Below are 25,810 nucleotides of genomic sequence, written 5' to 3' on the forward strand. Positions count from 1 at the left end.
AGCTGCCAGTAGAATTGCGTTTCCTAAGTCACCAAAGTCATTGCCGGGTATTTCAACCATATAAAACACCATATTCTGCTGATCGGCTCGTAGGAAGGCACTTCTCAGGTGACGATGAAGGGTACAGAATAATCTAGGCCTATGCAAATAGAATTTACTCTCTCAGCATAAATTTGTTCACATTCAATTATGACTAAATGCACATCACGGATCACTGAGGCGTTCATCTTTGTTGAAGTCACTGAATACTGTTGACAAGGTACTTGTTAAAACCCAGTCTTCTATGTGACCCTTCTTTTAAACGGCAAGCAAGAAACGCACTGGGAAAATAAAAGAAACTATACCAAGCAAGATCTCTGAAGAGTAATGCGTCCTTAAGATACAAGCAACCTACAATGCCACCTATCGTTTACTCAAATTAGGAAGTCAAATAAAACATTCAAAGGAGGACGTAATATTTACTCACTATCACGACGTCCAATGTAGAGGTTGATGGCGAAGCATTTACTTTCATACTCACCAAACTGCAACACATACCCATAAAAAGGACACATAGCGAAAGCACACACGACAAAGTAGAACATACAATGAGCAAAACCCCTTGCCGTAAGCTGGCGACATTTGTGGGGCAGCAGACGATGCTTAAGGAGTGGGATAGGTAAAAAAAATAATTGAAACAAACTGGTTGGCTTGGGTCTGGGTTTGAGTTTATCAGGTTCATCGTCCGAAAGCGACTCTGGCTACGAGAGACGTCGTAGTAGAGGGCTCTGGAAATGTCTACAACCTGGGGTTCTTTAACGTGCATTGACACCACATGGTACGCGGGCCGCTAGAATTCCGCCTCCATCGAATTTAAAGTGCCGCGGCCGGGATCGGACCCGCGTCTTTTGGGCCAGCAGCCGAGTACCATAACCACTGAGCCACCGTGAAAGTCTTGGCTGAGAACTGAATTATCGGGCAGAGACAGGGGCCCAGAAGCCAAACCTAAAGAGAACAATCTGCTCAGCTCAAAAAGCAAGTGGCAGCATCATCGACTGGAGGCACTGTGCAGCTCCTGAAAAGGAATAGAAAAATATTCAGGGAAGTGACATATGATAGAAACGAGAAACTGCAACGACGTCATCTCTCGCCGATAGCAGCAGTGACCGTTACTTCTCAGTTAAGGCGCGCGTTCACAGCACCCTTCTTAAGAAGGGTGCGGTGAATGGAGAATGTATGCACAATATTTTAATACTTTAGAACTACAAGGCCAGATGCAGATTGAAAAAAATATTAAAATATTTTTTTTTTTCAAAATTGTGTATATAAGTAAAAAACTTTTTCAGCCCTAACTATTGAAAATATTTTCCAAAGCCAGTGATAGTAATTTTTATATAAGATCTTCAGCACGTATAAAAAAGAAGGGCGCACAAAAGAGTGTGGCGCGTGCAAATTAGAAGTGCAAGGCCTTGTTATATGCCGCGTTTAGTTTTTGAACGTGAGCATTTTAAGTATAGGTTTACTGTCATTGCAACACCGATTGTGAATGCATCTAGGCAGAAGCTATGAGAGACAAAAAGAAAAATAATAAGGAATAGGCTGCAAACGACTTTATATCAGTAAGATGAAATCAGCACTTGTACCCGATTGGTAAGAAAAAAGCACTTGTTTAGGAATCAGTTTCCTTAACACTTTTGGCATCTTTTTTTTTAAAAAAACCCTCCATCTGTATTGTAAAATGGAGAATTTATTTATTTACTGATTGATTGATTGATTGATTAATTGATCGATTAATTGATTGATTGATTGATTGATTGATTGATTGATTGATTGATTGATTGATTGATTGATTGATTGATTGATTGATTGATTGATTGATTGATTGATTGATTGATTGATTGACTGACTGACTGACTGACTGACTGGCTGACTGTCCGACCGACCGACCGACCGACCGACCGACTTACTGACTGACTGACTGACTGACTGACTGACTGACTGACTGACTGACTGACTGACTGACTGACTGACTGACTGACTGACTGACTGACTGACTGATTGTGCATATTGTCCTGCCGCTTTGAAAGCTACCAGAAACAGGAGAAATCTGTCGTAAGTTCGGGGCACAAGCAGCTGTTCAAGAGATGTGCTCCGTTTCCGTCATGTTCGCTTGCATTACGGCTCGCCTTCCTTCTGCTTAATCTCACTACTAATTAGAAGAGAAGGTGAGGGGGGGGGGGGTTTACAAGCGTTTGAGATTCGTCTGTTTTATTTGTATATTTTAAGGTGGCAGGTATCCAGGAACACAGGAGCATACAGAATTCTCACTCGAGGTAAACGCTCTCTCATGCGATTTCTTCTAGTCCTAGCAATCAGCGTAAAGGAGGTTTTAACGCAGAGCGAAACCGCAGCCGCTACTGTCGCTTGAACTCTTCCTCAGCCATTCCTGTTTGTTAAGGTAAGGCTGGCAAGCGACCGAAATGAGGACCCTGGTCACGGGCTAGAGAACCATTGCGCCGCGCGAACTTTTCTTGGTTCGATATTTTTGCGCCTGGTACTCGTTTTCTATTTCTTTGCCTTCACGACCATCGTGCGCCGTATGTTGGTGAAAGCAAGCGTGCGATCTGAGAGCAGAGATTTTACACCGTTTACTATTTAATTAATGACACAATTTACCATTTACCATTTTAACCGAGTCAAGGAATGAAAAATGACATGTCTAACGTTAAGAGACAGGAAGCGGGCAGAGCGGATGAGGGAACAAACTCGTGTGATTGACATCCTGGTCTAATTCAAGGGGAAGAAATGGGCTTGGGCAGGGCATGTAATGCGAAGGCAAGATAACCGCTGGTTATTCAGGGTAATGGAGTAGATTCCAAGAGAAGGCAAGTGTAGCAGGGGGCAGCAGAAGGTTAGGAGGGCGGATGAGATTAGGAAGTTTGCAGGCATAAGGTAGGCGCAGCTGGAAAGAGGCAGGGTTATTTGGAGAGACATGGGAGAGACCTTTGCCCTGCAGTGCACCGCAGCGAGTCTGATGGTGATGATGATGACCATTTAATCAGGGATAAAATTCTAGCATCAGCATGTTTGTCCTTAAGTGAGAGAAATGAGCTTGAGAGCGATCTTATTGCATGCAGCAGCGAGACCCAGCTCAGTTTGAGAATAAAATAAAATATTACCTGCTTTTCTTCATGATTTCTATTTTCCTACTGCCTATTCACCTAAGCACTGATAAGAGCAGTTAACCCTGGGCTACTGAGCCTAAGGCATTAGATCGAACACCGACTGTGCGATCGCTTTTCGATATAGGCTATAAGCACAACGCACGCATGCACATCCTGTGTCACATAATTACACGGTATACAAAACGCTGATAAGGCCAAAAAAATTCTATAGCCTTGCACTACGGCGTCTTTTATAGCCCATTGTTGCTTTGGGACGTTAGACACTTTATATAATACTTCTTATATAGGCGCATCTAAACATGGTCTTTTCTTTTCGGGGCATACTTCAATTCGCTAATTTCTACGAAATAGGCAATACAAGGGTGTTTTTTAAGGCAGCTATTGGCTAATGAGAGCAAAATTATTTAGAACACAGAATATTATGTAGAACGGTATTAATTTCACGAATCTGAAGTTTTCTGACAGATAACAGCAGTTTTTAATGGCAACTGATAGTCTCTCTTGGAATGCACTTGAAGTGTCCAAGTACGTCTTGAGAAATACATTTCTCTCTCCTGAGGTACAAATGAGCACTGCGCTGCTGAAGTTACATACTCATTTATGGTCCTTAGAACACTTGCAACCGTGAAGTCGGAGAATGTCAGTAAGGGCATATCATATTTGTTTTCTGTTTTAGATTTGGCGTGTGAATCGATGACGCCAAAGAAATAGTGAATGATGTCTTGGCTATTTGACTTCTTGCGAGACAGGTTGATTGATTCCATGAGCGATTGGTTTTCATCAGATTTTTCAGTAGTCTGTACCTCTTCACCGTTCTCTATGTAGAAGACAAACATGTAAACGTCTTTCTCTTCACATTTGTTTTCTGCCTCTCTCTCAACTACCATTCGTATTATTCGCAATGATTGAGTCCAAGGCCCTCTTCCTAGGCATTTCATCCCATAGAAACCGAGAGCCGGGTCTAGGGAAATGTTTTACCCATTAGAAAATCAGTGAGTATGCGGCGGCACTGTGGACCGAAACTAGCATTTCGCGAATGCGAGGCGGATGCCCTACTTTAAGACCACTGCGAGGGCATCGGCGCTGCCCACTTTGCTCACGTTATCAGTCCGCAATTGCATGCCTCCCGGCCTTCTGACTTCGACGGCTGCCGGAGCGCAATTATAGCACAAGTAAGCAGACAAGACAAATGAGTTTGACTCAGTGATCATGACGATAGGGCTACACAAAGAATTGGAGAAGGTTAAATGAATTTATCCGGATAGTACAAACCTGTTCCTACAGCAGACGTGCCACGCATACTAGTGCACTACTTCGTATTTGCGGGAGTAAATCTCTCATTGTTATAACGAAACGTCTCTGAAGAATTCTTGTAGTGACTGCAGTACATCTTCTCCCTAATGCATGACAGCAAGAGCACATAACGCAATTTGGTAAATTAGTAAGAAAATTTCTGCATGAGAATAGAAAAAATATTGTTTTCTCCATTTGTTTCCTGTGCCACTGCATTACCAAGAAAACCGAATTAGTTCAGACATTCTCAAGTTAAATCTAAAGGCAATACCCGCGAAAAAAATTAAGACATGTTAAATGGATATATTTCTCTTTTGAACAATTATTACCGATATTTTTTGTTCAAAAAGGTAACCGAGCTAGCAGAGAAATTGCATATGAGGACCCTATTTCCTTCGCCACTCCAGTCCGCTTTCATTTTGCCTCGCTTTGAGTACTTCCCTTTGAAATATCCATACCCGACCAGAGGATGAAAAAGTTGGGGCCGGCAAGGAATTTACCTGCGCGTCTATAGGTACAAAGATTCTAAAGGGGCGCCACAACATGCATTATACTTCGTCAATTTTTTGGCATCTTCAAGCGCTTTTATTAAAAAAAAAGTGATGTCAACCTCAAAAGGCTACTATTTCAATCTAAAGGGCCACAGTATAACTTCTTAGTGCCCTGACATGCTCGCCTGACTTTGTAAGACAGGAGCTGCCTAGACCTGGGCTTAACCTGCGCTGCCGTACCTTGATGAAAGACATTCAGTATGCCACTATGTACTTTTTTTCTGGAGCATTATTGGTCGTATATAAGAAGGTGCGTGGTCCGGTTACAGGCAGAGGAAAAACAGTGGGAAGACGAACTTCAATACACGCATAAAACACTAACAAAATATAGGCACACCCGCATTCAAGGGTCTGTATTCCAGTTCGTTTTCAGCAACTCTCTCAGCATCCGAAGCTCGAACTTCGACGAAGTGCACCCCAGAACACAGGGCAACGATTTACCCAACAACCGTGGTGGCCCCCAGAGCGTCTTACTAGTGCCGCAGATGCTCTGCTTATCCAAGGTCGCGGACGACGTCCGGTGGTTTTATCACGGGTGAATCTCGCGCGGATCTCCGGCACGCTCCACTGTGAATAATGCAGGCCACTGCCTCGACCCTTCTACCCTGTTGTTTCCGTGTTGAAGTCCTCGTGGAAGGGCACAGAGGGTGTCCTGATCACGTCTGTCCCTCCGAGTGTCACAATGGTTGCTAATAGTAATTAACTGCAGCGACTAAAATTATTTCAGGTAAGGGTTTGGGGGGCTTGAGGCAGTCATTGCCTCATAGAAAGAATAGGGACTGGACATTTACGCCATGGCGTGTTAATCTCAATACCCTATGCTCCCTGGATAAAAACGCAAAACTAACGAATAGCCTCCTGTGCTCGCTCAAGGTTTTTAAAACAGCTGTTGCTGATCAGTAAATAGCTTTTTTGCTACGGTGTCGGACACGCCTAGTGTAGCTTGAATTCGAAGGTGCTTTATGGTTCCCGTAGCGCCGTCAACTGGCGCACCACTACTCTCACCCAGCACGCGCACCCGGAGAACGACCGTACTAGAAATGAAGGGGGAGAGATACGATGATAATGGTTCATGTCCTACTTTTGTGTCACTGCTCGATGTGTCGCCACTTTTATTTCTACGTAGTCAGTAACAGCGCCCTTAAATTCCTGTGACCTGTTAGTAATCAGACGACATACAATTCTCCGAGCGGCGCGGTAAATGTAACGCTTGTCAGCCTGGCGACTTAATCTAGTGATCGCGGTTTTTATGAGCAAAATACCTGTTAGAAACCTAATTTTATTCTTGGGGCGATGTCTGAGTTGTACAAGGTGTCAGTCGAGCAAGCTACTGAGTGTACATAGTAGCGTGTTCGGGTCGAAGCTCTGGACAATAAGGAGATTTTTCATCTAGCAGGAATATGACTGCCTGCCAAACCCTAATTCATAACACTTATAACTTGTATGGCAGCGCGATTTCGGCAGGGAGTTCCACTCAGTTTTCCGAGAATTAGAGCAGCTAACTATTTCGTTTAAAAAATAAACACAATGCTGGTGCAGAAATGCCTAAAATGCAGTCAGTTTGAGGCGCATAAATCGCACAAGAAGGCTGAAAAGAAAGCTGTGTGGACGGGCAAGAATAAAGTAAAACGCCGCCATCCGCTCTGGCGTGGTGGAATGGAGAAGGTCTCCAGTACGCCCAAAGAAGACAGCGTCACAGTCTATCGGACAGAGGCAAAGGGCGCCTGAGTTGGCCTCACCACTTCGTGTGTCGGGCTGCTTTCAGTGGGTGTGCCCATCAAATTATTTTTTTTATTTGTCTTTGGTCGTGAGTGCTGCCTTTTGAGAAGGTCTATTTTCGCGCCAAGCGAGAAGTAATGCTTAACGCCCCATGAGTTTTGCTTTCCTTCTCCAGGTCTATTATAAACAAAAACGTAGCATATGGACGGGACGTAGAAGGGCGAAGACAAGACGGTAGCAACCGTCCGGTCTTCGCCCTTCTACGTCCCGTCCATATGCTACGTTTTTGTTTATAATATGCCTGACCAACTGGCCGCTCAGTATACTCTGTTAAGCTTCTCCAGGTCACCTAGAAGCACCAACAGCGAAGTCAACGTTTGTCTATTCTCTTTATTTACGGTCAGCCCACTTGGCACCGCGATTTTCGCTGCTCACGCAGCTGTGTGCTCCCTCTTATGTTTTCACTACTAAGCATAAGATCGCAATGCATTGTACGCTTCAGTTTTTCTGATAGAGCAACTCAGAGGCACAGGGAACGAAATTTAAAAGTACTGGTGCGAATCAACGTATGCAGTCGCGTTCTTTAAATTCAGACTCGCCATTTTTTGTGTTACCCTCTGTACGCAGGACAAACCCACCGAAACAATAAAGGGACCATTAGAGAACGTTTACACGATTTTAATTTGCAAAAATTGTCTGTTGCTGGCCAAAATTATTCCACTTTAGTGGTTTAGAATATTGCAGTACTGTTGGAAACGTTCGCATCTTAGTTCGAAGTTTTACCGAGCAGTTCTGGGGTGCGCCATTGCAGTGTTGTGCATTGCTTGCTCAGTGAAATTCATAGAAGTACATCATAGGGCACTTGTGAAAGAAAACGTAGTTAAGTACTCGGCAACAGGCAGTATGATCAGTTTACGGCGGCCATTACGCGATGGAGGTACTCTTCTTCTATTTCTATTTCTATATACAAGTAATCAAGGCCTCACCAAGGAAAACCAAGTGGCATATCAATTACCCCCAGACTGTGATACTTTTCAATGGTTTCACCGAGAAAGTGCTACAATGCAATGCCTTGAGGTACTCAGACTGGTATAATACAAATATCTAGGCATATGAGTATGAATTACTGAGAGGTATTTGGGAATGAAGAACTTTTCCATGCTTCCTTTTGAAAATGTGGTTTTGTGCCTAAAGGCACTAACTCAGTCGGAGCTGGAAAGAAATCAGAGAGCTGCTGAACATTAACACTTCGTATCCGCGGGAAGCCCAAAAATGAGGCAGTGCAGAGAACATGGCAGTACAAGGAAAGAGGGGAAGCTCAGAATAAAATAATATGTGAAGAACGTCTGGGAAAACAGGACAATAACAGGTTAGGAGCTAAGCTATTTATATGCTTATAAAAGGAGCTTGGACTCACAGTTACGGGAAAGGACTAGGAAACTGTCGAGTAAATACGCAGGAAACAAGAACGGATAATTAAAGAACTTAAAACGACTGACAAAAATCCAGAAGGAAAGAATTGTATTAGCTCATTGGGTAAGGAGCAGACAGTAGAACTGCATAACAACCGAAAAAAAAACAGATCAGGGAGGAATTCGGCTTTGCGTACCCAAGCGGCGGCGCCCTTCGCCGTGATGCGAGATTAGGGTGTCTTAGAAAACGAAGCTGCAAAGAGTAATTTAAGGAATATAACACATATGAAGGGTATTGTAACGTTCACTCTCCCTGAGGTAGTAGCGTCCAAATATAAGAAAAATGATTATTTTACAAGAACGAGTTTATTCAGACCACGACGGGCGACTGGAGCCAGCTGGGTTCGCTTGCTGAGCACAAGACGCATCTGCATCTTTACCTTTTGACTAGTTGGCGACGCCGAACAATCAGATCAGGTTATGCCTCTTCATGGGCGTCACACTATGAACGAATTTCAGGTAAAACAGAGCACTGCGGTCGCGGAGCTCAAGCGGACCTATCAAGCGGTAAATTTTTGTATTTCGCACGCACCTGCCGTGAGCAACCAAAAAAGCTAATAGATAAATAAAAAACCTAAAACGACTGGTAAAAAGCCAGAAGGAAAGAACTGTTTTAGCTCACTGGAAAAGAAGCAGACAGTAGAACTGCATAACAACAGGAAAAAACAGATGAGGGAGGAACTGGTATTTGCGGGCTTAAGTGGCGGTGCCCTTCCCTGTGAAGCGAGATTACGGTGTCTTAGAACGCGAAGCTGCAAAAGGAAATTTAAGATGACACATATGCCGGACCGCTCTACAGCTTTCTCATTGTATTTTTCGCCTATCCTCGTTGCTTGCGAACTTGGCTAATTAACCTCGTCCAATTATGCAATTAAGCCCAATAAAAAATTAAGTGAGTTGCTCCATACACTAGCTTGCAACGTGCACTTGGTCACTTCGCCTTACAGTGCGGCGAACTATTTTTGAACCATGGCTAAATTTATTTTGGACACCCTGTACTCACGTTTTAATAGGTCGTATAACACCCACACCCAGGTTCAATGTGAGCTGACGGTATTTCACAATTAGCTGAGAGCCAAAGAAATTCGCTCACTTGCTTATGTTAAATAATACCACTGATAAGGTGTTTCCAACAGAAGGTCATCAGATAACCAGTATAGAAGAATACGAACATCTCATGGCATGTGTAAGCAAATATCGGATATGGATAAAACAGCACTAAACTTGCAGTAGAAATCTGCGATAAATAAGTGCAGAACATTATGGGGTACAACACTTGATATGTACTGAGTGAGAAAGGGAGATTGCTGCCAGCGCTTACTTCTGCAGTACAGTTGTTTGCCTAATGGTAGAAGTTTCGAATCTTGAATAAGGAAAGAAAGTCGAATTTAGCCACTCCTACGCTGCCTCAAGTGAGATACAGAAATGTTTGTTTCCTGTGTAAGAATCCGCATCTAGAACCAAGTCTAAGTTTCTTGCCCTCGCCGTTCGTTCGATTAGTCAGAATGACTTAATAGCTTGCAATTTTTTTCTCTTCCTTCAGAGTCGTCTTGCGCGGCACAAGGCGACCACAGCTTCTCTCGATGGAAAGCGCATGTTTGCAGAAAACATGAACACCACATAAACTAAAGGTCCCTATTACAAGCTACAAGTGTATCTGCCCTCCACTACTCCTGAGGGCGTCATACCTCTCAGGTATTCTTCGTGAATACTAGGGTTAAAATATCGGACATGACCAGAGGGAGAAAAATATCGGCAGAGTCACTTAAGACAGCTTACGTGTGGGAACGCGTATCCCGCCCGCTCACTTTGTGAACGCTGCGGCGTAATGTACTCGATGTCGTGTACCTGGAAATACTACCTCTGTAAGGTTCTAAGTAACCGCCTCTGCACCCGTTTTGATCTGCGCGCAAACAATGTGAAGGCAGTCGACGTCGTACCGGGGCCCGCGCTCCGCCTTAAGGGAATGACGATATGGGCTGAATTGGTCTTTCTCTACTGAACATTTATAGGTCCCTTAGACTTCTTATACCACTCCTGGCGCAGTGATACAGCAATTATGCGGAGCGCCACTGCCCTGGGAAAGTGCTGCCACCGGCTGTCCGGAGCAACCTCGCGCGAGAAATCGATAGTTTAACTACCACTTTCAGGTTGCATAAGGACGTCAGCTTTTATGGGTACCACGGAGTATCGACACACACACCAACGGGTTTCCGCTCAATGGAGCAAGTAAAACTTACTCGCTAAAGCATAAGACCTATGGACGGATATATCTCAATAAGGAGTGACAAATGGCCCTCAAATGAGGTCCTCCAGCCAGTGGAGTGTACAGATTCTCATGAAGTCGTGGTTAGCCCTTTCAGAGCTGCTGTCAAGAAGCACAGGGTGTTGCAGATGAAAGAGGATGAACCATGACTTGATGGGATTAGCCGTGGTGTCTGAAGAATTGTCGACGCCGTTGGCTGGAGGGCCTTCTTTGAGGGGCATGTGCATCTTCGTTCTTCAGTTGTACTCGTGTATAGTACAACCTTCTATATATGTAAAACAACGAATCGAATGGCTGCCACGGGCATCGGACTGATATTCGCTATAAGAAGTAAATTTTAGGAGGATAATATGCTTCTGGTTCAAGGTAGGGGAAACACGAACTGTAGAGAATGGTGGCGACTGTGACATGCGGGCTATCTCCAACCAAATCACTGCCACGGCAAACGTTATCTGCTACACATGCTTACTAGAACATGACTCCACACAGCCTCACTGCCAATTGAGATCCTCCGGTGTCATACGGGAGTTTCTAAACAGAGAATCACTATGAACACACGAATATCTGAAGGTGAGGGTCGGCTGATTATTCTTTTTTTTGCCTGTTGAGCTTTAAACTACTTGTTTCTGCCACAGGTGCAAGCATTATGCCTGTTGCTCCTCCGAATCGCATTTAGAAGACCCAAAGAGACGGAAGGGGCCAGCCCAACGCTTCCGTCACTGAAAAGAGGGTAAAACATGTTTACTTTAAGGCCCGTGCCCAAGATTCATCGCAATTCAAGCCCTCATATTTGTAGCGATTAAAGCACTCGTCCTTCAATCAGCAACCGATGTCACCAAGGTTTTTCAATACAAGCATGCACCTTAGTTTCTTCAGAGAGATACATGGTTGTTATGAGACTCCTCTTTGACATGTCTTTAAGTGATTGGCTATCACTATTAATAAAGTTATGGCATCGCGGCAGGATTTATAAAAGACAAAGATTGCATACCGTATATGGTGCGACTAACTGGTAAAAACCGAAGAACTCTGGGGGCTGTGTCATCTACTGTTGTGCAGGGAGATAAGCTTCCTTGTTATTCATAATCGATGTTTTTCACATGGATAATATTCTTAGGGAAGCATTGAAGTAATATTCATAATGCCAAGCTCAATGAAGCATGAGGTTGTGTGGATATATCATGATACATTCGATGTAAGTCTTATTGTCCACCTTCTGCGATTAGTAGTTTTGGTATGTTGCGTTGTGTTTGCTCATCATTCCGCAGACCATGGGGTAACACGTTGGTTATGGGACGAGAAATGCTTGATAAATGACGACCTTTACTCGAGTTGGAAGCTTGTACCGATGTCGAAATATGATGCAAACACTGTTTATTTGTTTAGGGACATATATTGCGCGCTTTCCTTTAGAACCTCGATAATTGCACAATAACCTGTGCGATGCTCTTCGTTGAAAATGTTCAGTCGACGCCCTTCGGTTTGGATTCCTTTTAATGTCATCAAGAGAGTGCATAGAAAGGCTGTCATCGCAACCCTTTCCAATGAAATGGCAAGTTGAGCTAGGAGGTACTGGGCTTCTGTTTTGCTTTCGAGAGATGCTCCAGTGAGGGTGAGTGACCACATGAATAGAAATAAATTGCCAAAGTATGTAGTAGATAACCAGGATGTGGAAATGTTTGTTGCTAACTTGAGAGCCTCGCGTGTGTGATCCTTCTATAGTATTCTTGTCACCTGTACGTCACTGTACGGAGTGTCGTGTAAGATGCGTTTGGAGATATCCTATTAGTAGTTGTTATTTTATGCTCACCGCTGCTAACAGCAAAATTTCTCCGCATTATTCATAAACAGATAAAAAAAACCAAATCAACCTTGCACGTTATAACAACAACTTTGAACTAAGAAACTTAGCTCTAAAAGCGCCAGCACGGATCTTCACTTCTACGTGTTATGTACTTACGCCGGCGGTCAGACCTGTGACGCAGCGGAGGATGCTAAGAATCTCTGGCTCCGGACAGCCCACCATTGAAATCTGAACCTGGCAACGTTCAACGCTAGAACCTTATCTAGTGAGGCTAGCCTAGCAGTGCTGTTCGAAGAACTAGCGGGCGAGGACTCTCCTACTTTCAGCACGAGGCAACGGTTGTGGCTCAGCTTGAGCCAGTGTGCAGGCCCCTGCACTTTTCTTTTCATTCTTCCAGACAGCAATAGCAGCAGCAGCAACTAGCGCGCATTAAATGGGATGTCATGGGGCTTACAGAAGTTAGGAGGACAGGTGAGGCGTATACAGTACTAAAGGACGGGCACATACTGTGCTATCGCGGATTAACCGATAGACGAGAACTAGGTCCTGGATTCATCATTTATGGGGATATAGCTGGAGTTCCATAGCATTAACGAGAGAGTAGCAGCTATCGAAACTAGGCTCAATACGAGGTACAAGCTGAAGGCGGTGAAGGCCTACGCGCCTACATCCAGCCATCATGACCAGACCGTTGAAAGCTTCAATGAATACGTGGAATTCGCAATAAACAAAGTAAAATCATAGTACACTGTATTGATGGGTGACTTCAAAGCGAAGTTGGGCAAGAAGCAGGCTGTCGACCAGGCGGTAGGTGGCTATGGGATAGGTTCTAGGATTAGTAGGGGGAGCTATTACTAGCGTTCGCAGATAGAAATAATTTACTGATCATGAGTACCTTCTTCTGCAAACGAGAGAGCAGTAAGTGGACATGGAAGAGCTCCAGTGATGAGACTAAATATGAAACCGACTTCACATTATGCGGTCAACATGGCAACATTCAGGATGTGGACGTCCTCGGAAAGGTGCTCTGTAGCGATCACAGAATGGCAAGGTTTCAAATTAGCTTCTACTTAAAGAGGGAACGGAAGTAGCTAGTGAAGAGGAAGTCTATTAACAAGTTATCGAAAAGAAGGAAAATAAATGAATTCATGATATCGCTGCAAAACAGGTATTCGGCTTCAACTGCGGAAGACGATCTTAATGTTCATACAATGAACGATATAATGACAGCTATCGTTACGGAGTGCGCAGTTGAAGTAGGCGCTATAACGGTTAAACAATATACCAGCCAGCTATCTCAGGAGACGAAACATCTGATTCAGGAACGCCAAAGCATGAGGGCGTCTAAACCTACAGACAGGCTAGAGCAAGCAGAGCTATTGAAGTTAGTAAATAAGCGGAAGGGTAGCTAACATAAGGAAGTTCAATAACGAGAGAATCGAGCACGCTCTAAAGAAAGGAGGTAGCCTGAAAGCGGTGAAGAGGAAACTGGGAATAGGAAAAAACTAGACGTATGCCTCAAGAGACAAGGAGGGCAATGTCTTTAGCAATATGGATAAGATAAAGTAGCCCAAGAGTTCTACGTAAATCTATACAGTAGCCAATGTGATCAGAGCGTTACTTAGAGAGACAGTAGCGCACAGCAATGCGTCATCCCGCCAGTAACAAAAGAAAAAGTAAAGAAAGCTTTAGGAGCAATGCACAGGGGAAAAACAGCTGATGAAGACCAGGTATCAGTAGATGTATGGAAGCACAGAGAGGAAATTGTGCTAGAAAAACTAGCCACCCTGTATAGGCAATGCCTTATGACTGCCACCGTACCAGAAGCTTCGAAGAGCGCCAACATTATCTTAATTCATAAGAAAAGAGACGCCAAGGAATTGAAATATTCCAGACCGATCAGCTTACTGTCCGTTGCCTGCAAGGTATTCACTAAGGTAATAGCTAATAGAGTCAGGGCAACCTTAGATTTTAATCAACCAAATGATCAGGCGGGTTTTCCTAAAAGATATCCCACAATAGATCATATTCACACTATAAATCAGGGCATACAGAAGCGCGCAGAATATAGCCAACCCCTATATATATCCTTCATTGATTAATAGAAAGCATTAGACTTAGTGGAAATCTCAGCAGTCATACAGGCATTGCGGAATCAGGGCGTAGAAGAGCCTTATGTCTAAATACTGGAAGATATATAAACTGCACATCTACCATAGTGCTCCATAAAGTCAGCAATAAATTTCCAATAATGAAGAGCGTCGGTCAAGGAGACAATATCTTGCCATTGCTATTCATCGCCTGTTTATAACATGTATTCCGAGGCCTGAATTTGGGAGCAGTTGGGGATAAGTGTTCATGAAAAATACCTAAATAATCTGCGATTCGCTGATGACATTGCCTCGCTTACTCACTTAGGAGGTGAACTGCAAATCATGATCAATGAATTAGACAGGCAGAGCAGAACGGTGGGTCTAAAAATTAACATGCAGAAAACCGAAGTAAAGTTCAGCAGTCTAGCAAGGGAAGAGCAGTTCAAAATTAGAAGCGATGTGCTCGAAGTGGCAAAGGAATACTTAGGGCAGGTAGCGACAGCTGATCCGGATTATGAGGGGGAAATAACTAGAAGGACAACAATGGGGTGGAGCGCATATGACAGGTTCTCTCAGATCATGAATAGCAGTTTACAAATATCTCTCATGAGAAAAGTGTACAACAGCCGTATCTTACTGGTTTTCACCTACGGGGCAGACACGTTTAGGCTAACGAAAAGGGTTCAGCTGAAGGACAACGCAGCGAGGTATGGAAAGAAAAATGATAGGTGTAACGTTAAGAGACCGGAAGCAGGCAGGGTGGGTGAGGGAACAAACGCCGGTTAATGATATTTTAGTCGAAATCAAGAGGAAGAAATGGGCTTGGGCAAGGCATGTGTTGCGAAGGCAACACAACCGCTGGTCCTTAAGGGTAACGATGTGAATTTCAAGAGAAGGCGAGCGCAGCAGGGGGCGGCAGAAGGTCAGGTGGGCTGATGAGATTAAGAAGTTCGCAGGCATAGGGGGGCGCAGCTGGCAAAGAAGAGGGTCAACTGGAGAGACAATAGAGATGCCTTGGCCCTGCTGTCAGTGTAGTCAGTCTCATGATGATGATACTAATGATGATGATAATGAGGTACTTACGGACTCCCAATCGGTTTTGAAGAAGATGAGGACGCTGATGATGATAGTGACGATGATGATGGTGGCAAGAAAACGCGGTGTAAAGTAATGCGGTGGCGAGACTGCACGAAAGGCTGCATCTGTGGAGATATAAATTTTGGCAGAGCAGGCTACCTGCATGGCACAGATGAATACTAGATGTTTAATATGTGGTGATATTTCAGTAAAAATATTAGCATGAATATCTAACCAGGTCAGAGTGGCTGTTCGGGGTAGTTGTAATGTCATGACAATGCCTTTATCGCTTGCAAACGAGGACGAACATGAAGAATACATGTGCTCTAAGTTTGAAATAAACACCGGTTCAAAGTTAGCGCACATGTTGTCTTCTTCGTGCTCGTCTTCAGTTGAATGAGCTAAGGATTTTTTTATCTAACCAGGGTTGTACCCATATTTGATGCGCGTTCATGGAATAAATGAGGTAGAAACAATTTTTAACACTCGTAGATGGTCGGTACATTGTAGACCCAACTTTCGATCATGACGTATGCTTTTCAGTGCAGCGATTTGTAAAACGAGAGCCCGATATTTATTCACGTAATATATATATATACAGGACGTTCTCTTTGAAAACTGCGCGTTTCCGTAATGCGTTAAAATATTCAATAAAAATAAAGCGCAAATTTTGTCAATGGTTCACGGAAACTTTTTTATTAAGAGGCGTTCAAACCTGAGAGTAAGACTGAGAAACCAACGCTATTGTTGTGTTTTACCAATAAAGAGGCCTCCATTGGCTGCATCCTTCTTGCTTCGATATGACCGACTCGATTTTTTGCAGAATATATCAGCCACTGATGCCGCTCATTTGAAGGCGTGAGTTTAAATATTATCTTTTTTATTAGACTACTCTGAAGATATTCCTCATGATATCCTGCTTGAGTTGCAGTTCTTCCGGCGCGGCAGGCATTTTGTGTTCCAGTTGTCAGAATCTGTTTCTCGTCTCGTGACACTAAAGAAAGCGATGTAGTCATTTTTTGCGCTTTGGAAAGCGTCTGCATTCTACATAATGATATAGGTCGTCGCTTTGCAAATTCCAAAACACCGAGAGTTTTACTAACACTGACAAAGTGCAGAAGAAACGAATGAAGACGTTTTTTTTTTGCAAGCTTTCGAACATCCATAAGCGTTTAAGCTTTCAATATAACCAAAATGTAGAATGCCGCGGAGAGTTGAGAGTAGGGTGGCGGATAGGGCTAGTTGGTGCAAGTATGACATTTTTCAAAGCGCGAATACAAGAAAGACGAAAAAAGAACCAACAAGAACGAACGGTCAACCTGATATGTTCTTTTTTCGTCCGCGTTGGTATAACGCATTTGAAAAATAGGCGAGAGTACTCATAGCCCAGGGTCGAGAAGCTCCACAGTGTTGTACCACTCGCACAAAACGCACTTTTCACACCAGGATATAGAGAATTTTTGATATGAAAGGAAAAATAGCATGCTAGACTCGAGGCCTTGATTTGATGCCAAAGCACCGAATTCATTCCAGCCTCTCCGCCCTAAACATGTTTCCCCTCGCCTATTTTTCTTCTTACGTTGATCAGCAGCAGTGTTGTTATCTTACCGCGGCTGCAACAAGAGTTATAAAAATTTCGAATTTTGCCAATAAAATTGCGCCTTGAAATATTCAAGCTTTCTTGTTTGCTAGGCCAATGCAAGCTGCATTGCGAATTTCACACCTCACACGAATAAAACTGTACTTTTTTCCGCCAAACTCGCCGGGCGTGAAAAAGGCTTATGTTGATGCGTCCAGGCAGGTTTCGCGGATAATGCTACACCGTAGTGCGCAAGCTGAAAGGAAAACCTCTCTAGCCTGCCGAGAGCTGGGGTTTCAAAGTGCCAGGCTTACGCGTCGTCGAGGGTTTAGCCCATTGTAAGGAAACATCACTCACCTCAGTCTGCAGAACGAAATGCGGCAAAGCTCACACATCAAATATTCCAGCCTTAGACGCTATTTCATCCCTCAGAGTTGGCCCGCATTTCAGGATAAATAGCCCATCATTCATCCTCGTACTGCGTATTTTGAAGGACGCATACTTGAAAGGTTTTCTCTGTGGTATTTTTTCTTTCTAGGCCGCCAGCTTTCCCAGGCACATGTGGAAAGATTCACGTACAGTCCGGCATAGGGCCCCATTTATTCTGAATGTTTTCTGAGATGGAGGCGCATCGATCATACTTAAAGCTTGCCTTGGCATGCTTACCGTGCTTAATAATAAGGGTTCCTCGCCTTAGTTGATGCTGCGCCATCATTACGTTTAGCATGTCGGACCAACTTGCCAAATCCTATACGTTCCTCGCCCTAGTAACCAGCCGGGCATGGTAGCTGTTCTTTCAAGTTTCAAGGCCACCTGGACGGTTACTTAAGTCCTTCCCTGACTTTTTATTTTACTTTTCCTAATGTTTCATATTATGCAGGCCGTTACAAGCAATGCAAAATTGAAATAGAGTATAGAACTCAAGGCATAAATATTAAGTGAAAAACTAACATCAGCGGGGGTTATAATGCCTGTCGAAGCATGAGCCTGCAGTTATCCATACGCACTTTCTGTGCTTTTTTTTAAAGAAACGTGCAATATTGAGAGGTAAAAAATTATATAATGTCAAAAAAAGAGCACTTCCCACCAACCGGTCTTGTAGATGTTACATCACGTGGAAAATTAGTGAAAAAAATGGGTGATAAATATTATTAGCCAGTTTAAATGAAAATCTAAATTGGTGTCCATGAAAGCATAGACAAATTTACTTTCTCACTTCTTAACCGATATATCAAGTGCATTGTGAGGAATTGCTCGATTCCTGATGAGAAGTTTTGTACTTACGCATCAGTGTACAGTCAGCTAGATGAACTAGAAGCACCAGAATAACACGGTTTATTAGAGAAAGCTCTGCTGGTTTAGAACTGGCAAAAAGAAAGGAGCATCTGCCTCACAATTGTTAATGCAGTGTATCTGTACTCAATTGTTTGCGCGGCGATTTATGCTGGGAAAACGAGGTGCCGACAATCTCTGGAATCAACTGTAAGCGCTCTAGTTTCGGAGAAGATGACGCGGCTTCAATTAAACGCCAGCTCAGCGCCGCGCAGCTTAAACATCTAGTTCTCTACTATCACTGCATATATAACCTCAGTGGAGTTAGTTAGTAGCTGTTTTTAGAAAAGGAAATAACGCGGTAACTGCCGCAATCCTCGGTGGGCACCTCTACCGGGCCGTGAAGAAAGAGAGGGAGGTGGGAATGAAAAACAGAGTGAGGAAGAGGTGCCGCACTGTAGAACTGCGGAATAATTTCGACTACCTCTCCGTTCCCAACGTAAACATTGTGCAACACAGAGCTAACTTTTGCGTTTCATGGTATCTAAACGCGGCAGCTACAGCCAGAAATGAACCCGTGTGCTCGCCAGTCCAGGTGGAAAGACTTGTCAAAAGTTAGAATTATGGGCAAAGGACCCACTGGATGCACAGGGCGGAAGTAACTTCTCAGTCACCTGTATAACCAGTAGGTTCAGGCGGGCGTCGGAAACGTATTCCTGACAGATAACGCAGGGCGTCTCCAACGACTGTTGACACGGCGGCTTCACGTTTCGTCCTTACTATGAAAGCATCCGCCAAAATGCTGAACGTACTAGCACCCATGTAGAGACGTCAAATGCCAAGAGGCCTTCGTAGCTGGCAGACAATTGAAAATTTATGTTGACGAAAAGAAAGGGCACTTTATCTGTGCGTTCTCGATGAAGACCTCAACCGCGCACTACGGGAATGAATAGAAGGAAACAGATAATAAATAGTGAAAGAGGTATCCTAGTGAAGGGCTGTCCAATACTTTCGACGACTTGCGGATCTTCAAAGGGCTGAGACATTACCTAGGACATCGCGTCCACTGATACGCAGCTATGGCAGCAAGGATTAAGCCTGGGTCCTCCACCTCGGTAGCCGATAATTCTAACGACTCAGCCAGTTTGGCAGTTTGGTTACGAGTTGTGACAGTTAATGTATCATTTACTTTCCTGAAAAAATACTAATTGTCTAGGTGTGCTGAAAGGAAAGGCAAAGTAACTGCTTAGCTCCACGTCGACACCTCAATTGCTCCTTGAGGGAGAGAATGCGGTTTGGTGAGGAAAGGGAAAATTGACAGGCGCACGTAACTGCTCACCGAGCGAAGAGATATCACTGCAACTGAGCCAGGATGTAGGGGTAGGGGAGATGGGGATTACAAAAAGAGAAAGTACAGGCGAAAATGAGGGAGACGCAGAGCATCGCAAAGAGTTGTTTACCGGGAGGTAAACAACGCTGTTTATCGATGGAAGGGAGGGCAAAGATTGAGAGGAAGGTAGAGGGGCTTCGTTGGATAGATATTGTAGAAAAAACGGTGTGAAAGTCCTCCGGAGGGAGAGAAGGAAAACAGCAGCGGGAGGAGTGAAATGACCCGACATACCCGTCTGGCAAGCCCGGCCTGCATGTGAGGCCAATGGTTGTACAGATGGGAACCATCTCCCTGGGAGATTTAAAAAATAATTACAAACCTAGAAGACAAAATAAAAAAAGAAAAACAAACAGTGGTAAGAGTTGCGATAGGTTAGGAGTGGAGGCTGGTGAACCGAGCTGCGAGACCAGAATCGGTGGGAAACCGGAGAAAGCTTAGGAATGCCCGGATGTCGGAGCCTGGACCACCGCGCTGGAACATGTCTTCCTCTTTGAAGCAAGGTACGCCTATCTTCTTGTACGATGCCTCCAATATGGTGGTATGGACAGAGAGTTCCAGGCACTCCAACAGAAGGTGCTCCATCGTCTCGTCCGGTCCGTTGCAAAGAGTACACGCAGCAGAGCCTAGCTGTCCGTGGTGGTAGGCGCGCTCCGCCGTCCAAAATAAGCTGATCGTTAGGAGTAGCACTAGGCTCCAGGCTCGGGATTAGAAGTAGGCGGGGCTCTCGGCCGGCTTCTGCCCGCGGGACCGGATGATGCGACCGGAGCTCCCGCTACGCCACGTGTTTCGCCATGCCGAAAAGCGAGATGTCGAGGCTCACAGGTGTAGAGGTGAGGTCTCCTGCTTTAGCCAGCTTGTCGGCCGCCTCGTTGCCGCCTTTGTCAATGTGGGCGGGCAATCACTGCAGCCGTACGGCGCAGCCAAGGTCTTCTAGGGAACGGAATTTCGTGGCGATACGCTGCACCGTCGGCGTGCCTTTTTTTTGCCGGGCGAGGGTGTGAATGGCTGCCCGCAAGTTGCATAAGACGACTGCGTTTGCCAAGTTTCGTTGCTCAATAATGAGATCGGTCGCGAGGTTGACGCCGGCAATCTCGGCAGTCGTGGAATAGGCCACGAATGCCAGCCTGCCGTGACGATTCGCGGCGATGGCTGGGGCTGTACAGGCAGCAGCGGCGGCGCCGATGTACGAGAGGACAGAGCCCTCGCTGAAAACTTGGAGGACATCGCCGTGCCCATCGAGTACGGACGCAATTTCAGGTTGAATTGCATTCTACAATGCGGGTCGCTTGCTGTGGACGCCTGAAACGCCGGTGGCCATGCCTGTGGGGACCTCTCGGTAATGCGGTGGCAGGAGTACGTAGGTGTCCCCCGAACCGCCGATGAGGTCATCAAAAACTCCACCACAGTTTCCATGTGCGAACGGTTCTGGCGATGAAGGCCAGTTAGGAGCGCTGGGGCGTCGGGAACCCGATGCAGCCGCTCGAGATGTCATAAATTCTAAACAGAACGGAGTAAAAAGGGAGTGGGGTGCCCTCTACCGTACTCTCTTTTAGAAAAGGGAGTGCGCTAGAGGACGACTTACTCTCTTTTTGTTCCCATATATGGGTTTTCGTGTATAGAGTGCAGGGAACAATGCTGTGCGCGTAAGGAGAGGGGCCGTAGACTCGTCTCCGCGTACGTGCCCGGGATATGCTGGGGAATCAGCCCGAAGCAGTATTATGGCGTGGTGGTGATCTGCGTCGAACTTCTTCCTTTAGCACGGGTTCAAGCGGACTAGCAGGAAAGTGTAGAGTGCACGCGAAAGAGCCACGGCCTCGGACAGCCAGACAAATCTTTAGCTGGCGTACGTGACGGCTGCGTTTTATGTGCTCCGGCAGCTCATGCTGCTGCAATAGAAACAGCAGGAAAACAACTCTGCACAGTAAATCACGGTGATGAATATACAGCGCAAGGCAAAAACAAGGGACAGGAGCAGTAAAAGACGCACAAGAGCTCCGACCATCAAATGATTTTAATTTCAGAGGCACAATCAATATTTTGTCAACGAAGGGTGCCGCACATGAAAATAGATACTGTGTGGTCACAGGAAATCCAAACAGATAAATGAAAACTTGTTGCACTGAGCCTCAATATTGTCTGAGCCCGCAAAAAAATCAATAACAACCAGGAACACGAATTGATTCATGACACACGGCGAACAGCAAGCTGAAAGTTTTTCCAACACTCCATTAAAAACGTAGCAAAGGAAAAAAAAACAAAATAAAAGTAAGCAAAAATAGCTCCGAAAAAGTACCCTCAGCAGGCAGCATATTTATTGCGTAGTTCGCGCGTCATGAATTTATAGCAGGGACAACAATTTTTTAAAGAGCAGAGTACCCCAATAGACAACAACAAAAACTCATTTCCCATTTCGCCACATGAACCAATGTCCTAAGTCAAGCGTCACGAGCCACCACTGAGAAGCGTGTGTCAGAATCAGATATATATTTTGTTCCGCTCATGTAATCCACTCAGCATCCACTGTATAATTTTCTGACCACCGGAACGTTATGTAAGAGTGCTTTGAATGAGGTTTGAGAGAAGGTTTTAAAATGACATCGTTTTTCTGGGACTACATGGTGCATAATCTGCTTGGAACTTTGGTCCGCCTCGCACTCGGTGATTCTCTGGAAGAGCTGTCTTCCCACGCACCACACATGATTCAAGGTGAGAGTGTAACATAAATAGATTGCCTAAATTACAATTCTGCGGAGAAGCTTTAAAGAAATAACTGAGTGATACAAGTTATGCTTTGGGAACGGAATATCTAGCAACAGGATGCCAAAACTGCAGACCCAGTAAAATATCAGCGTCATGTCTGAAAACTTCCTCCGCACTGGAGAGTCCTTTGACAGGATGGCTCATTCCTAATAACAGAAAGCGGTAGAGCATAACGACAGTAATAAGCAGAGTAAGCTATCTCATGTGACAAGTTAGTCGCGATATGAGAGCTGCGCACACATGAAGGAAATATCAAAAAGCTTCGTCCAAACTACCGCGACCGCTCATTCACTCTGGGCAGAGTAAGAATTCTGGAGGTAAATTAGTTTTTGCGCTCCGTATTTTTCAAGCAGAGTGTATGCATTGCTTTAATACGATCGTAAACACTGTTCGTTAAAAAAGTACATTGTCCAATTAAGACAAATAAGGAGGTGGTTTATATCTCAACACAACATATCACAGGATCGGAAGAGTTTCGAACAAACTGCACGAATACTTCCCTGCCGCCTCGGTTTGCTGGGAAATAAAATAAAGAATTCGCAGGAGGGTTTGAGAAAGCAGCAGCTCGTTTCTGAAACAGAGACGCGGTCCGGTGCCAACTCCGTGAGCGCCCAAGAGTTTCCATGCCTACGTGTCTGACACAGTGTAAGCAGCGGATGCTTACAGCGTAAAATTTATGATGGGCTGTTTGCCACAACGTTACCGTTTTTACCCACACAATAATGATAAAAAACTTCACAAAAAAGAGAGGTTAACGCCACAGCCTTAGACGCTGGTGCGGATTGCTTAAGGGACAAGAGGATGACAATGGGAGGGAACTGAAGTCCGTAAGTTCTCATTCGGTCGAGGCAATCAGCTCCTCTGTCACAAAGAGAGGTTGCCCACCAGATTGCGGAAACGAAAAGAGAGTTAAACGAAACACGAAGTAGATACAAAGGATAAATAAAAAATGAAGTTTAATGTCTTGGTCACGTACATCCTGCACTTGATATATCACTGTTAAAGGACGCTCCGCAAAATTCCGCTAAATTTTTCTTCACGGTAAAATCCGATTGTTTTCTCACCGCATGCAGACGTTTCACAATGCGCTTCGGAAATAAAAAAAAACACCTCTAGGTCTTAGGAATCTGCAATAAAAATTTTTTCCGCGACTCTGTTCAAACCAATTACGTTGATTATGACGTCGACTACATTCCGGTCTCTATGATCGCCGTGTGGAAGAGGTTCGCATTGTGGTCTAGTCTTAGGAGTTTATAGTGAGAACGCACTAGTTCATTATACACCCGGAAAAAGCCGATGAGTCTCTAAAGCCTTGACCTCTCACCCTTTTATCTTTGACCTTTGACCTCTGAGATGAAAGAATTGACTTTGATACGGCGCGGCAATGGAGAGATCACATGGTACGAAAAAAAATTTAAAACTGTCTTAGAGGACAATGTTTTAGGGCGATAGCCTTAAAACTTTTTCCTGGCTGATCGCGTACGTTGTAGCTGTGCACGTAGAGGTCAGCTGCCTACGCTCAATGCGTACGACAGCTCTTAGAGCTATTGCATTGTGAACATCAGTGCAGTTGCAATACTCGAGCAGACTTTGAACTTGGGTGCTGTGAGGTGATGACTTGGATATCCATAAAGTCCCGTAATTCTAAACTAGAATTTTTTAGACATCTTTAAAAACTCTTTCAGCGACACATGAACTTAAATACAGTCGCATAGGCTTAGCAGGTAAGGAATGCAGGCTAGTTAAGTACTTTGATTTGGCCGGCATGCCTAAGAAATAAACAAAATGTCTTGTAAATTGTCTTGAAAAATATTGGGCACACTGGGACAAATTAATGTTTTCTGGTGTTAGTGCGTGCCCGCTGTAGCCCAAATGCATTAAGACTAGTTTGAACTGAGTTTCATTTCATGACTTCAAGCAAAACAAATGAGAAGAACAGCAAAATTCGCATCAAAATACAGTGCCCTCTTCAAGTACTTAGCATGTCGTTCTACACGGCTACATTACTCTGCAGTGTACCAGTTATATCCAGCAGAGCCAATTTCTTGAGTTCATACCTTACGGTTCTCCACCAATGCGGCATCAGTAAAACTCTGCATTTAGTTTTTAAGGGCAGCTTATTTCCTTCGCATCCTCTTCTGAACTAGAGTACTGCATGCAAAGGTGGTCTAGGTATTTGAATAAATAAATAAATAAATTTCACAGCTTTTATCAACAATCGAAAGCTACAGTCAAGCCTCAAAGTCGACGCCTATCACGTACCATCGTCCATAACATAACGGAAAGCTGATAATATGATTTCGGTTAGGCTAGACAGGTTCCTTACCAAATTGACAATCGCTTAATACGGGCTTGCTTCGTACCTTCTAACTGCTATTACACGACTCCATCAGGAATATGGGGAAATACGTTACCAGCACCTGTTTAATTATTAGAGGAGCTGTTATGAATTTTATTGGCCACAGAAGCTGACACTTCAGGGCGACTGCTTATTCTTTTTGCAGAAAATATTAGATTCGCGTACACCACTTTTCACCTTAACATGCCCCTATGAGTAGCCTAGCTCTAGGTCATACTATTGTTCTTCAAAGTGTATATTTGTAAAGATATAGTTAGCGTTCATTACAGGAGGCTGTGTTCAACCGTGCGGAAACACGGAAACAACCTGTAGTTGTAACCGTGCAACTATTGATTCACTGGAGATGTTTACTGTGCATTTTGCCTTCATGTGATGTGTTTCCAAATTATAGCCTCGGCAGTGGTGCCAACACTGAAAAAAGAACATGGCCATATAAAACCAGAAAAAAATGGGTAAGAATACTAGAGGACCGGATAAGCTTTCTGATGCACTTAGCAACGCTGCAGGAACTCCAAACGCATGGTGCGACCTTTGATGGATAGATTTAGGCAATGTCTTGGGCCAATTGCTTTGATCTTCTAATTCAGAGCGCGCAGAAGGGGCGAGCTGTGAATCTGAATCGCAGATTGCGCCGCGCAGACAAATGTGGGTGGCGCACTGAAAGCAGTCCCGTTAGGGAAACAAGATATGAAAAAGCCTTCCATTCGGCTCCGACTGGTAGGCAACGTATAGTGCACTTCAATTTCTCTGCATCGTACTTTTCATCTAGTGTTCATCGATGTTCAATCCTGATATTTCTTTGACAAAAGTTTTTTATCGGCACCGCAAGATAGCTTTCATGCTTCACCATCACCCGTTAAGTTTGCGAGCTTTGATTATCAATATAAGCTCCCAAAACATGGCACCTTGGCTGTAAACACCCACCTTTTCGTCTTCACACAGTAGCACAAATGAACACCCCCAGTGCATTAGAACAACCACAAAAACGAAGGTGCAAAAATGTTTCTTCAA

This window comes from Amblyomma americanum, chromosome 2 (genome assembly GCF_052857255.1).
Source record: "Amblyomma americanum isolate KBUSLIRL-KWMA chromosome 2, ASM5285725v1, whole genome shotgun sequence".
In the NCBI taxonomy this organism is placed as follows: domain Eukaryota; kingdom Metazoa; phylum Arthropoda; class Arachnida; order Ixodida; family Ixodidae; genus Amblyomma; species Amblyomma americanum.